The sequence below is a fragment of the Ipomoea nil genome, unplaced genomic scaffold, assembly GCF_001879475.1.
Source record: "Ipomoea nil cultivar Tokyo-kokei standard unplaced genomic scaffold, Asagao_1.1 scaffold1149, whole genome shotgun sequence".
In the NCBI taxonomy this organism is placed as follows: domain Eukaryota; kingdom Viridiplantae; phylum Streptophyta; class Magnoliopsida; order Solanales; family Convolvulaceae; genus Ipomoea; species Ipomoea nil.
In genome coordinates, this window is record NW_017617577.1 from 2,211,888 (window position 1) to 2,227,755 (window position 15,868).

General features: G+C 35.6%; 1 pseudogene; it reads left to right on the plus strand.

Moving 5' to 3' along the window:
• The first annotated feature begins 809 nt into the window (after positions 1–809).
• Positions 810–14,498, plus strand: LOC109183607 (annotated as a pseudogene).
• The last annotated feature ends 1,370 nt before the right edge of the window (positions 14,499–15,868 follow it).

The window sequence follows — 15,868 nt, forward strand, 5'->3', positions numbered from 1 at the left end:
TTATATACCGTGTAGCGCACGGGTAAATTACTAGTATTTATAAAGTTAATCACTACAATAAAAATGCACATAAACAACACTAGAAAGACAACAGTTTTTAACAAAAGTGTTGTCTTTTGTATAAAAGACAACAATTTGGTCCAAAATCGTTGTTTTTGATGCAACACTTTTGTCAAAGACAACGGTTTTTATTTAACCGTTGTTATAAGTGTTTTGTCTTTGTGCAATTTGAGAAAAGACAACACTTCAACGACAACGGTTTTATTTAACCGTTGTCTTTGATATGTTGTCTTTAAGTGTACTTGAATAAACAACACTACAAAGACCCTCAAGATCCTATATGGTCTGTCGTGCTTGCAACTCCTAATCGGGATTAGTAAACCTCAATAGGATTGGATTCAAATCTGATTCTTTTATCTTGGGGAGTCAAGCCAAGCAAGTATTTTATATTCAAGAACCTCAAGATCCTATATGGCTTGTCGTGCTTGCAACTCCTAATCGGGATTACTTTGAATATCAAGATGGGACTGAGATGGATGAAACAATAATCCATCACCAATGCTTTACGAAAGAGATGCCATCTATGAATGTTGACGATAAAGATGAGAGTGAACTGCCATGCATTCGAGAAGATTGTGATGGGACTTGGGTTGAGAATAAGAACGTAACTCCTAGCTAGTTAGTGTATAATTACTTTTCAAACCTTATATTTTAAATTTGACTATGTATGTGTTCTACACATTGTTACTTTTCTATGACTTGTAATAATTTTGTTTTTAATTTTTATGCTTATTAGGTTTGCGGGCTTTATGGCTGGTCGTAAAAAGAACAAAACTGAACATCATTATGAGGAACAAAAGGGAAAAGAGGTACATGGTGATGAAGAACAAAAGGGAAAAGAGGTACATGGTGATGAAGAACAAAAGGGAAAAGAGGTACATGATGATGAGGAACAAAAGGGACTAAAGAAAGATGCAAAGTTCAATGATTTGGGACAACCAATTGGACAAAGCTTTGCAGAACTGCGAAGTTACATTGGTGCCCTTGCAAGAGAAAAGGTCAAGTTGAATTTTAAGACATGGAAACATGTGTCACAAGATATTAAAGAAAAGATATGGGAGGCTGTTAATGTAAGCAAATTCTCAATCTTTTACTTGTATTAATTGTGATATTTAACATATTACTCTTTTAATTCTCACAATATTTTTTCTATGTAGTTGAGCTTCATTGTTCCGCCACAATTCAAGAAATCTTGCTTGAGCTCAGCAAATGACAAATGGCGGCAATATAAAACACAACTCACAAATAACTTTATTTGGAAGAGACTGAATGATGAAGAAAACTTGCATAAACCACCCGCGGGATTTGGTATTATGGGAGATGAGTGGAGTCAATTTGTGATTACCCGCATGTCCGAAGACTTCAAGGTAACCTCAAAACTAGAAGTGTTTATGTATTAAATTTGTATTTTGTTTATGAAGCCTAATGCTAATTATTATCATGAAGTGAGTGATGATATGTTAGCATATCTGAACCTTTGTATTCTTCCAATATCAGCTCCACTCTGCCTATACTCTGTGATTCTACTATAGTCTGCCATACTGGCAATCTGGCAGTGTAACACCCCATTTTTCTTAAACTTAATTACAGTTCTAAAACCAATTTAAGATAAACCAAGTAGCGGAAAATCAAATTTAATTAACAAACTAGTGGGAATGTCACCGCCACAACCACCTTCCCACGGTGATTGCACAGGATAAGGATAGAACTAAATCATCAAGTCAAACTGACATTCGAAATTACTAAATTAAGGTAACTTGGGGAAACGTATCCCGGTGTCTATCACCAAAAATAAAAACAAGAGTCTACAACCATAATCCATAACATCATAAAATAAAACAAGAGTTTAGACTACTAGATCAACTATATATAGTCTAACTCGAACAACTCTCAAACGTTGGGCCCACCTGAAAGGGGCTTTGCAAAACAACAAGTAGACAAGTAGAAAACACCCGTTAGCACGAAGCTAAGCATAACCACACTCAACCCTATAAAATACTACAGTATATACTTTAGAAAAAAAACATTTGTTCCCATTCTCAAATTAAGCAATTCAATCACTTAGACAAACTTTAAGATAAACTACAAGCTTTCTATATGCTCGCAACCTATAATATCAACAGATATGTTTCATCAATAAACAACTTAACAACATAATCATACTGACACATAATCGACATAGAAAAACTCAACTCTATAGAATAACTCCTTAACAATCTCATGCAATCAAGTTCTTAACATGCAATTAAGAGATATCAACTTCAATATGTAACTAAGGCAATCATACTCAATATACAATCTCGGGTAATCATTCTCGATATGCAATCTAGTGCAAATATTCTCATTATGCAATCTCGTGCAACACTATACTCAAATGCAATGAAATGCTATAAGTATACATATACTCTCGTTGTAAATAGAGTACTTCTCTGTGGAGGTTTCTTAGAGCCATAAGGACTCGCTTACTTTTATTTCTTAGAGTTGCAATGACTCGCTTTCTTAGAGTCGCAATGAATCGCTTTCTTTACAAATGGATGAGGTAGGAACTTCACCGTTGCGTGGACGAACCTATCCCGATACGGCCTCTAGCCGACCTATGCTCAATCTCATCCACCGAACCACTCTCTTGGTTCTAAACTCAACTCTGTGGAATCAGTTACCGAACTTTTAGCGTGCACACCCCCTGACCAGGATTCCAAGCGTGGCGGGCAGTTTCCAACCTCGTAACGTGGGAATACACCGCGTTACAAAATATTGGATCGCAATATCCGGTTAACATCATCCGAAAGGACATAGTCCCAACGGGTCCTCCAAAACCTCACTTATATGGATAGTGTGTGTGTGTGTGTATATATATATATATATATATATATATATATATATATATATATATATATATATATATATATATATATATATATATATAAGAGCACTCATATGTGGTCATGTCATTAGGTGTGGCGGTGTGGTCGTATCTGTGTCGTTGAATCAGTTTAATCTAACAGCAGTGGCTAATTCTGAGGATTTTCGCGCATGAGGGTGTTATGGTAATTATAGTGGCCATTTATAGCGGCCAGGTTCTAGAACACACCAACAGTGTTGACAACATGCACCAATAGTGTAATAAACACACCACAATGAAACACACCAATAGTGTATTCCCGAACACTGTATGGTGTATTTATTCATATCTAATCGCGCATTTTTGGTGATGCGTACCTAATTTGTGTATGTTTTTTGTTGTGCATTTCATAACATGGATTGTGTATATTTGTATAACAATTGGTGCGGTCGCACTGACCACACGGAAAGGCGTTGCCGCACCTGAACTTGACACCAATGGGAATATACAAATACACCAAAGTAAGCTTAATAATGCACCAATTACACAGATAAAACGCACAAAAAATGTGATTTTCCCTATTCTGATGCCTTATGACGAGTTTACCTCTGCAGTTCGCTGGGTAGGAGAATGTGCGCGAAAATATTAGAAGAATCTTGATTAATGTGATTCATTGGATCTATCTAATCTAATGGCCTGTAATTGACCATATGACCACACCTAACAACAGGGCCACATGTGATCACCCCCCCCCCCCCCCTCTCTCTCTCTCTCTCTCTCTCTCTCTCTCTATATATATATATATATATATATATATATATATATATATATATATATATATATATATATATATATATATCATGCAATTGTTCTACTTATGCACTTATATGCAAGTCACTTCTCAACACGTTTTCAATGCAACAAGGAAATGACATTTCACATGCTCATGAGTTTTGGAAATTAATACAAGGCTCACGTTGGCCACTTATGCACTTTTAAAACATAAAATGCTTGGAATGTAATTTACTGAACACATGCTCCAATTCTACATATCAATGTGAACTCTCAAAGAACACACAATCATGCTTGAATTGCAAAACAACATACTCTGTACATTTCTACCATTATAAACAGACTACAATTGCCATGAAACATAATACACACTTTAGTCATGCTTTTCTAACAACACTTAATCACATAATGATCATGCTCCTCTATCTAGTACTCAATAATCATCAAGCAGATAATAACAAGCAACTCCCATAGGCAGTAAGTCTGATACATCACATTTGCATATTACTATAAACAATTCCATCACAATTTCTATCATAACCTACTCATTTATAATCCAAATTCAACGAACTCAAAGCCCAAACGTGCGTCATAATGGCCCCAAGGTACTGAGCCACAAGGGCCCGGCCACTGCACAGGTAGCCAACAACGGTCCTAGCGGCGGGGCTAGGGAAGCTCTGCCGCCTGGAGCCGTCCAGCGGCGGCCTAGGGCCACTGCCCTTGCCTAGGGTCGTGCCCTAGGGCCGTCTAGCCATGGCTTTAGCAAACGGTTCCCCTCGTGGGCCGTTGGCTAGGCCTGTGACTTCCACTAGTGCACACTGAGAGGTGCACCAGTGGCTCCTTCTTCACCTGTAAAGCCAAACCAGACAAATAACCACCTCTAAATCAACAACAACACCTCATACAACATCAACAAGACATCCAATAGCTCAAACACACAACATTCTAGCATTTCTACTCATTTCTAGTTATTTCACAGTGGCTTCATAGAGCCAAAACTAAGTTGGGAGTCCATGGGGTTATACCTTTGTTATTTCCTCTTCTTGTTGGGATTCCTCCTTCTTCCCAAGTCAGCCACTGCCTCCTTCACCTCCTAGACACCTCAAACAAACCACACAACAACCTTAAGGACTAGAATCTCATAGATGAAAGCTAAGAAATGGAAGTAAGCTGATAAATGAAGGAAGGGAAACTTACTGTGTTTCTTGCAAAGCTTTTGTTTGGGGAAGACAAGGAAGAGAATCAAGAGGCAACGTCTGGAAAATATTCATTTTATAGGACTTTAAACCCTAGGAGAATCACCAATGATTGGTGGATGGCAAAATGGTAATTTGGCTTGGCTTCTAAAAATATCAGGCAAAGAGAGATGGAGTCTAGTGGTTCACCTAGCTTCATGGACCAAGATCTAGAATCATAGTTTTAAATAGTTTTGGGGTGATTACTGTAATTTGGGGCAAACAAATAATACCCGGAGTATTCGGGTTGTCGAACCACAGAGAGGTGGGGTACTAATCACTAGCTACTAGGTTACTCATATGAAACTGGTCCGAACAAAACTTGAAAGTCGATTGATTGCATAAAATAACAAGCAGAATAAAATAAGTAGCAAGGTTTTGTAGACAATAGAGCAAAATAGGATTCTTGGGGTCACAATGTTTAATCACCTAGTGCCAATTAACGTTTGTAATATTTGGTTTGGAATTAAGATTTGTATGGGAATGCAAAGTGGAATCGAATTACTCCCGTAATCTCTATTCCTAGTGAATTTCCACTCCCATGGCTTAAACACCCAATAAGATCAAAGATCAGCATTCAATTATTCCTAATTACTACCATCTCCCGATGAGCAATAATCTAGAATAAACTTCCCCTAATAAGTTCCCCTTTCCCAAGGACCAACCATTAGGTGCAATCGTGTGTGCCCTAATTTATGCCCCAACTCCCATTGGTGACACAAACATGACTGTGAAGCTAGTAATTTAGGCCTTTAACTACCAACAACAACAGATTAAAACAAGATTGCAACACAAATCATAAAACCAAACATAAATATATTAAGAAATTAACGAACTAGGCACATAGGTTTATAAACAAATTCACCCAAAAAATCCTTAAAGAATTTAGCCGAGCATGGCTAAATTATACATAGCAAATATGAATAAAGGATTACAAATCATCAAAAGAGTACAAGAATTAACCAAGCGATTCTCCCAAATCTCCTTGGCTTCCTCCTTGCTTCCAAAGACAACTTGAGCCTCTTGATTTCTCTCTTTCTTGTCTACAAAGAACTCTAAAAATCTCTCGGTCTCTCATTAGGGTTGAGGAAGGGGGGATTTTATAGTGGGTACAAAGTTGAGATGAAATAGGAATCTTGTACAAAATTGGACTCAAATTATAATTCCTATATTTAAATAAAGAAATTGTCGTATGTAATTTAAAATTGAAGTTGGAATTGGAATTTGGAATTGAAGTTGAATTGGGATTTGGAATTGAAGTTGAATTGGGAAACATTGCAGCCACTAATCACTTTGCAATTTGATATTAGAATGCACTGCTTCTTACGCTTCGAAAATTAAATGTCGCTCGACGTGTCGAGACCTGCTGTCTCGATCGGAATGTGTACTGGAAATTTTCGACGTGTCGAGCCTTTGGCTCGACGCGTCGAATCCTCTGGGTCCCGAACTTGTCTAAAATTGCTCCGAACTCATCCTTGAACTCCCCTTGCTCATATCTTTGACCTAAAATGGTTCAAAAACACTAACAAACACCATAAAACATTCAAAACAAGTGTGAACCATAATTAAATGATTTGAGCAAGGAAAACATGTATTAAATAAGTAAAATTAAAGAACTTAATTACCGAGATGATTCAAAATAACTATAAAAACAAGCAAAGATGTGATAACATCACCTCCTCACACTTAAGCTTTTGCTTGTCCTCAAGCAAAACTAAGGAATAAAATCACAAGTCAAAACATACAAATTACTAATGCTCTCTCTTGCACAACCTTTCAAACCACCAACCCACTTGCTACAAAACAACAAGCTTCAAGAATCAAATTAGTTTGGCACATAAGAGACCCATTTTCAAGCCAATAACCGAGCACCAAGAATTTAAAGTGTGTGAGGATCAAGTGTGTACAAGTACTCAGTTGAGATTATGCAAGACACGGTTCATGAATGAGATCCCATAGGCTTGCCCTTCATACTCCCCTAGATCAAATCTAAGAATTCATGCTAAGATCAAATAGGACTTTATTTAGCTTGTAATGGGGCTACGGGTGATGGCTAACAAAGAAGTGGTATGGAAAAATTAATCAAAAAGAGAGAATGTCACAATTTATCTAAACTTTTCAAAATTTGGAAGAGATGAGATAATCATAATTTCAAGGAGCAAATTTCTTTTAAGAACTTAGCAACTTTTTGGTAAAGTGGGGATCCAAACTCAAAAACTTTCAAATCTTTTTTTTTTTTTTTTGTCTCATTCTTTTCTTTGTCTTTGGACTTCTTTTGGATATAGCAAGATAATTTTAATCCAAACTTTCATGACCTCCACACTTGAACATTTGTAACACTAGCTGCTTTTTTTTTTTTCGTAGCACAACTCCATAAAACTCTTCTTACGGAAAAGATAAAGATAAAAGTTTCATTCTCTCAAGGGTGGAAGGGAAATATTTGGCCACGGGCTAAGGGTTATAATAATGGGGTAAATCAAAGAAAAACAATCACAAAGAGGAGATAAGTTCTTAGCACTTATTTGAACAAACAAAAGGCACAATGGGGACAGGAAGGATAAAAATATATATAGGGACAGGTTTAAAGGGTATGGCTAAACAAAAATGGCCTAAATCACTTCAAAACATGCAAAACTTAGACATCACTTAGGGAGTAATGAGGCAAGTTCTAGCAAAACACCCATAACCGGAATCTCACATAAGCCTTCACTAGCAATGCAAAACACAAGATCAAGAATTAATCCAATTATTAAGTGGTTAACAAAGCTATTGGCAAGGGAATAGATCAAATATGTGTTACACCTCTAATCATCCATCACAAATTGAGATGCAGCAAGCACCACTAAAACAAACCACAAACCAACAAGAGAGAATAATTGTAACTGCATGCTAAGACAAGTAACTTATTCACCAAAAATAGCATATGAGTCATCCAAGCAAAAGCAAAAATTTTAAAAATTTAGAAATATCCCCAAATTAATGATTCCTCCCCCTCACACTTAAAACTTTGCATCGTCCCTGATGCAACATAAAAGAAAAGTAGAACAAGAGAAAAGAGAAAACTAATAATCACGAACTAGAAAGCTATAAAACTAAATAAAACGAATCTAGAAAGCAATAAAATTAAACTAGAAAGCAATAAATATGAAATAAATAAAAGATACCATGGGGTGCCTCCCATGAAGCGCTAAGTTTAACGTCGCTAGCTCGACCTAACCTGGTTATGGAGTGCTCATCCTGGTTGATCCGCGAGTTTGATCTCATCACCCCATAGACTCTTCAAATGCAAATACTCATCATGTTTCACCTTGAGAGTAGGGTCGATGTGCAAAATTGACTTGCAATCAATGATTTTTGGCTCATCAAGAACATTAAATTCCACCTTTTCCTCCCCAAAGTCAAAAATCATGGACCCTTTCCTTGCATCAATCATTGCTCCAATAGTGGCTAGGAAGGGCCTCCCCAAAATGAGTGGAACGTCTAGGTTCCTTCGGACATCTATCACAATAAAATCACAAGGCACAAAATACTTGTCCACACGAACTGGGACATCTTCAAGAATTCCAATAGGCTTTACGATGGATCTATCCGCCATTTCTAAGGTGAATTGGATTGGTTTTGGTTCTCCCAACCCTAACCCTTGACAAAGAGTAAGAGGCATAACACTCACACTGGCTCCTAAATCACAAAGGGATCCCTTTAAAGGTCGGCCTCCAATCACACAAGGAATTGTGAACTTCCCCGGATCTCTATGCTTAGGTATATTCCTCCCAATTCCCGGGGTCAACGCTTGATACTCTTGTGCCACAGCTACCATCTCTCGTTCCCCATATTTTTTTTTCTTAGCTAGAATCTCTTTCAAAAATTTTCCATAAGAGGGAACTTGTGAAAGCAAATCAAGTAAGGGAACTGAAACTTTCAAACTCTCAACAATCTCCAAAAACTTTTTCCACCTACTTTCTTTTGTTGTTTCAAGATTTTGAGGAAAAGGCAATGGGGGTACATACCTTCTCACATGTTTCTCTACTTCCTTTTGAACTTGTGGATTATTTTGCACAGCAATTGGCTCATCTTCTATACCATCAAGTATCTCTTCAATCTTCTCCTCAACTTTCTTTTTAGGAATTGATGCTTTGATTGGAAGAGGTGGCTCTTCAAGTACTTTGCCACTCCTTGTAACAATTGCATTTACATGCTCCCTTGGATTTTCAGGCATAGCTGGCAACTTCCCTGTGACTTTAGTACTTGATATAGATGGTTGATTTGCTAATTGCTTTTCAACCATATTTTGGCGAGCATCCATTTTATCCATCCTTTCTGTAATCTCTAACTGACCTTTAATCAATTTTTCCAACAATACTTCCGTATTCGATTGTGGTGGGGCCTCTGAAACGGGAAATTTAGATTGAACTTAAGTACCTTAAAAACCCAGAGGACCTCTATTAACAAAATGTTGAGGGTTGGCAGCTCCCATTGGGTTGCTCCATGAAAAGCCGGGATGGTTCCTTGAATTATTAGGATGGTAGGTCCCTTGAGGTTGGAAAGACTGTTGATGAAGCCTATTATATCCCAAACGTTTGTAATATTTGGTTTGGAATTAAGATTTGTATGGGAATGCAAAGTGGAATCGAATTACTCCCGTAATCTCTATTCCTAGTGAATTTCCACTCCCATGGCTTAAACACCCAATAAGATCAAAGATCAGCAGTCAATTATTCCTAATTACTACCATCTCCCGATGAGCAATAATCTAGAATAAACTTCCCCTAATAAGTTCCCCTTTCCCAAGGACCAACCATTAGGTGCAATCGTGTGTGCCCTAATTTATGCCCCAACTCCCATTGGTGACACAAACATGACTGTGAAGCTAGTAATTTAGGCCTTTAACTACCAACAACAACAGATTAAAACAAGATTGCAACACAAATCATAAAACCAAACATAAATATATTAAGAAATTAACGAACTAGGCACATAGGTTTATAAACAAATTCACCCAAAAAATCCTTAAAGAATTTAGCCGAGCATGGCTAAATTATACATAGCAAATATGAATAAAGGATTACAAATCATCAAAAGAGTACAAGAATTAACCAAGCGATTCTCCCAAATCTCCTTGGCTTCCTCCTTGCTTCCAAAGACAACTTGAGCCTCTTGATTTCTCTCTTTCTTGTCTACAAAGAACTCTAAAAATCTCTCGGTCTCTCATTAGGGTTGAGGAAGGGGGGATTTTATAGTGGGTACAAAGTTGAGATGAAATAGGAATCTTGTACAAAATTGGACTCAAATTATAATTCCTATATTTAAATAAAGAAATTGTCGTATGTAATTTAAAATTGAAGTTGGAATTGGAATTTGGAATTGAAGTTGAATTGGGATTTGGAATTGAAGTTGAATTGGGAAACATTGCAGCCACTAATCACTTTGCAATTTGATATTAGAATGCACTGCTTCTTACGCTTCGAAAATTAAATGTCGCTCGACGCGTCGAGACCTGCTGTCTCGATCGGAATGTGTACTGGAAATTTTCGACGTGTCGAGCCTTTGGCTCGACGCGTCGAATCCTCTAGGTCCCGAACTTGTCTAAAATTGCTCCGAACTCATCCTTGAACTCCCCTTGCTCATATCTTTGACCTAAAATGGTTCAAAAACACTAACAAACACCATTAAACATTCAAAACAAGTGTGAACCATAATTAAATGATTTGAGCAAGGAAAACATGTATTAAATAAGTAAAATTAAAGAACTTAATTACCGAGATGATTCAAAATAACTATAAAAACAAGCAAAGATGTGATAACATCATGGGGTCAAAAATACATTTTCCAAAAATACTTTCTAGACAACCACTTAATTTAGATTTCTCAGATTTTCTCCCGATTTCACTCAGATTGACTTTCGGATCAGAAACTTGGTACGCAATGTACCCGAGAATTTAGGATTTTTGAATTAAAATAAGTTCCGGTGTTGAATTCATTTAAAAATGTAACTCAAAATAATTTATTCAAACACCAAATTTATCTAAAAAAAATTTAATATAGTGAAAATGGCTATTTTGGAATTTCTTAAAATCGAATTTATAAAATTAAATTTTGGGTTGTCATAGGCAGTGGTTCATAAACTGAAAAAATGTAGTCTATACTGCTAAAATGTTGCAACTATAATTTGTAGATAGTAGAGCTGGCCTACTTAGAGCAGTATGGTTGAGGTTTTATAGCAAATGTATATTGTGGATAGGTGCTGCCTTCTTACATGGAATTAATGAACCGAATTATTAAAAAAAAAAATAGGACATTTCACTGTATGTATCTTAATGTATGGTGCTATGGCAGAAATATAATGTGAAGTTTTGATCATGTTTGTCTTAGAAACTAAGCGAACAACAAAAGTTACGAAGAAAGCAAAACCTTTATCCATATAGGCTTGCTCGTAAAGGATATGCGCGTCTTGCTAGTGAAAATGTAAGTAATTATTATTTCACTTTCACTATTATTACTTAAACTCATTTTCACCCTAAGTTTGACATAAAAATTGATAAATCTTCTTGCCTGTAGTCAACAGAATTGTGTGATGATGAAGAAGTAAATAGAGCTATAGGTTGGAAGAAAGGGAGAACTAGTAAGCAAGGAGAAATACAAGAAGATGTTTTGAAGACAAAATTTTCAAAGATTGTAAGCAAAATCTTTACTGATATTATCCTCTTTATGTATTTCGAAAGATTGTGGTTATCATGGTCATTTGTCATGCATTACATGATGAATATATTCAGCAAAAGCAAGATGGTTTGTTGCAACTTCAAGGACCAAATGAGGACATCCTGACACAGGCTCTTGAATCTAAGGAGCATGGAGGCCGGGTGAGGGCTATAGGGGGACATGTCATTCCCTCAACATATTTTAGAATGGGTAGAGGGATGATGCCTACTCATGAGAAAAATGTTCTTCTAAGCTGACAAGCAAAAGTTGAAGACAGAGTAACAAAGTTAGAAAATTTGGTACTTCAAAATGTTAGCTGTAATATTCAGATTGAAGAAAAAAGCAGTTGTACTGCAAAGGATGCGAAGGGTGTGAAGAAGAGTGAAGAAGAAATTGGTTATATTAAACAAAAATTGAATTTCGATGATGATGATGATGAGCTGAAATTTATTGACAAAAAATATGTCTTGGAGGTAAATATTACAAATGTTTTGCAGTTTTCATATATCCTATTTGCTTGTTCATCCCATCAACAGAGATATTTGCACACAATCTATTTACATAATCATGATGCTAATTTGTGTATGTATATAATAAACATGCCTTTCTTAGTATATTTATTTATTTAGCTAATATGTGTATATTTTGAAAATTAGAAACAATGTAATAAGAAGAAAACGGGCAAGGAAGTCAAAAAGCTTGAGTTGCACTCCTCAAGTATGCCTAAGTCATTATGGCTACTATACTGTTATTACAAGCGTGCACTTGGGAATGGAGAGAGTTTCAAAATATTGCTAGATCATAATGTCTTTGGGGAAGAATGTACTCTCTATGTGCACGATGAAGATGTGACTCCTTTTTTGTCAATTGATGCCAATATCGTACACATGTATTGCTGTGTACATATGGCATGATTTAATATATATTTCGAGTCAATTTGATATATATATATATATATATATATATATATATATATATATATATATATATATATATATATATATATATATATATATACACGCACACACACACACATATATACTTATCACTTCTATGCTTTGCTATTCTAATTCAGTTTCCATTCCAATGTTAGGTATTTTTATAGAAAGATGATGGAAGAGAACAAGCTTGACAAATTCAGATTTATGCAGCCATGTCATGTAGGGCGTGTGCCAACGACAAGAACAGATAAAAATTTTCTAGAAAAACAGTTGGAAAGCAGGGCATGAGCTTTAGCAGACAGACTGATTGACAATCCAAGTAATGCAGCACTTTTGTTGCCATGTAATATAGGGTAAGAATGCTTACAATTATACTTTCAATTGCATATTATTTTGTGTTGATGTAATATTATTATGTGTTTGTGCATAGTTTCCATTGGATTCTGATAGTTATCAATGTCACTAAGGATATTGTTTATTTGCGGGACCCTCTTAGTCATCGCATTCGCGATGATGATTGGAAACATGTTGTAGAAATGTAAGTTTTTTTTTTTAATTTCTTTCGATTGATATCAATATGATTATTACATTATCTGAATAATCAACAATATATATGAAGGGCTATTAAAATGGTTCATGCGGCCTCTGGGAATGGAAAGAAAGGATGAAGTAAAACTGTTTCGGAAATTGTCAAGGTAATTTAATATTTTTAACTAATTAGATATAAGTGTTTGTATATGTATATCTAGATAAATTGTCAATGCACATGCAAATATTATTTAACATTTGTAGGCTCCTCGTCAACCAGATAGTAACCAATGCGGTTTCTATGTCATGGCTTACCTGAAAACTTTAATTGAGAATATGCCAAACACTGGTAAAGATTATCTTCAAGCATTGGTAATACATTCCATTTCTATTTTGTGTTTAAAAATTATTCTGATTTGAATGTTTCAAAGTGGAAATATGATGCATTTGAATTGCTTTACTTCACTGTCTGCACATCCACTTTGAGCTTTCTGGGTATTGGTATTTATTTATGTGGATATATAATAGGGGTCCAAATTTGGTGTTATTTTATGAATCTTAGTTCATCTGATCTGCTTAGTAAAGTAACAATGCTGCGTTTCCTGGAATGTGGTGTTAGAATGGTGTAAATCCTAGGGTTTCTGTAGTATTGTTGAAAGATATATGTAGACATGTAGTCATGTAGTATTGTTGAAAGATATATGTAGACATGTAGTCAATGTGGTAGTGAAACTTCAATATAATTTAAGTTGGTCAATGAAATTTATCCTTAATTTAGTTCAATTTTTCTGTCATCTGAAAGCAAATAGCAATTCCAGATAGGCATCACATGGTTATCTGAAGGGATCTCCTATTAATGGCCTATCTGCATAAAAAAGTGGCATCTATCCATGAACCTCAAAACCTGTGATGTTAAGCCTACAATTAAATTAAATGTTCTCATAAATTACTAATGAATATAGACCCAACAAATAAAAAATGTGGCTCAGCTCGGTTTATTGCCATGAGACCTAGCCTAAGTGCCTAACAACATACCACGGCTGCTTTAGTTTATTCATATTTGGAATTCTTGCATTTTGGTTTGGTTATTTAAAATATTGCTGTTGGTTTTGATTGTCACTGTTATTTTGATTTTGGGTTGGTTACGGACCAAACCTACCAAATACAGACCTTTAATTGGTAGTGTCTTCTTTCTGCCTAGTTCCCTTTGCTTTTCTTCCACTAACACTGCCGCTAATATTCACTATCTATCTAGCTAGCTATCTCTTATAATGTTATGTTGACTACGTACTAATTTATTTACTCACTTTTTACATGTAGTTCCAACAAGTTGATTATGACAAGACGGTTATTGATCTGGTGCGTTCTGAATGGGCCGGTATTGTATTAAGTTATATACAGTAGGTATGATTTGATTATTAGAACGTTGTGATCGTTTAGACTTGTTTCGTGGAATTGATTTTTATAGTATGACTTGCATGGTGATTCGATTTGAATTGGTCATGGAAGTATTTAGACTTGTTAATTAGTTCTTTTGTATTTTGAACCTTAGCTTGTGCAAAATTATGTAACTACACTTGGTGATGGTGAATGGATAAATTGATTTTTTATATGATTAAAATTTAAGCAGGTTAAAAATGGTTAAAAACCGTTGTCTATTTTACAATAGACAACAATTTAAAACTGTTGTATTTTCTACAACAGAAAACAATTTATGGGCGTGACTTTTAACAACAGCGGTTTCAACAACACACAATAGACAACAGTTTATAACCGTTGTCTTTTAAAGAAAAGACAACGGTTAAAAACCGTTGTCTATGTGCATCACGTTTAACAACACCGGTTTCAACAACAGTAAACAGACAACATTCAAAAACCGTTGTGTTTTAGAGAAAAGACAACGGTTAAAAATCGTTGTTTATGTGCGTGACTTTTAACAACACCGGTTTCAACAACACTCATTAGACAACGGTTCAGAAACCGTTGTCTTTTCTAAAAACCGTTGTCTATGTGCGTGACTTTTAACACCGGTTTCAACAACAGTGAATAGACAACAGGTCAAAAACCGTTATCTTTGAAAGAAACGACAATGGTTTAAAACCGTTGTCTATGTGCGTGACTTTTAACAACACCGGTTTCAACAACACTCAATAGACAATGGTTCCTAAACCGTTGTCTTTTCTAGAAAAGACAACGGTTAAAAACCATTGTCTATATTCGTGACTTTTAACAACACCGATTTCAACAACACTCAATAGACAACGGATCCATAACCGTTGTCTTTTGTATAAACGACAATGGTTAAAAATCGTTGTCTATGTGCGTGACTTTTAACAACACCGATTTCAACAACACTTAATAGACAACTGTTAAAAAATCGTTGTCGTTTCTAGAAAAGACAATGGTTTAAAACTGTTATCTATGCACGGGACTTACAATAACACCGACTTCAATAACAGAAATTTTACCCCTACGACAATGGTGAAAAACCGTTGTCTATTTGCATTTTTCTTGTAGTGAACATATTTGCACATATAGCCCACATATTCATTTCTATAACCTAATGTATGTACACCAATATATCTATACATCTTATCTAGCTAAAAACCTAGACACTTCACTCATTCTTTCCTCTCCTTCACGCCATTTCCACTCTTCCCTACACAAACATTCATCTTCCATTATTTATTCAAGAATCCAAGTCAAGACTTCACCTTTATAACATTCAAAGCTAGGAAATGGTAAGATCTTAACTCCTACACCCTTTTTTTCCT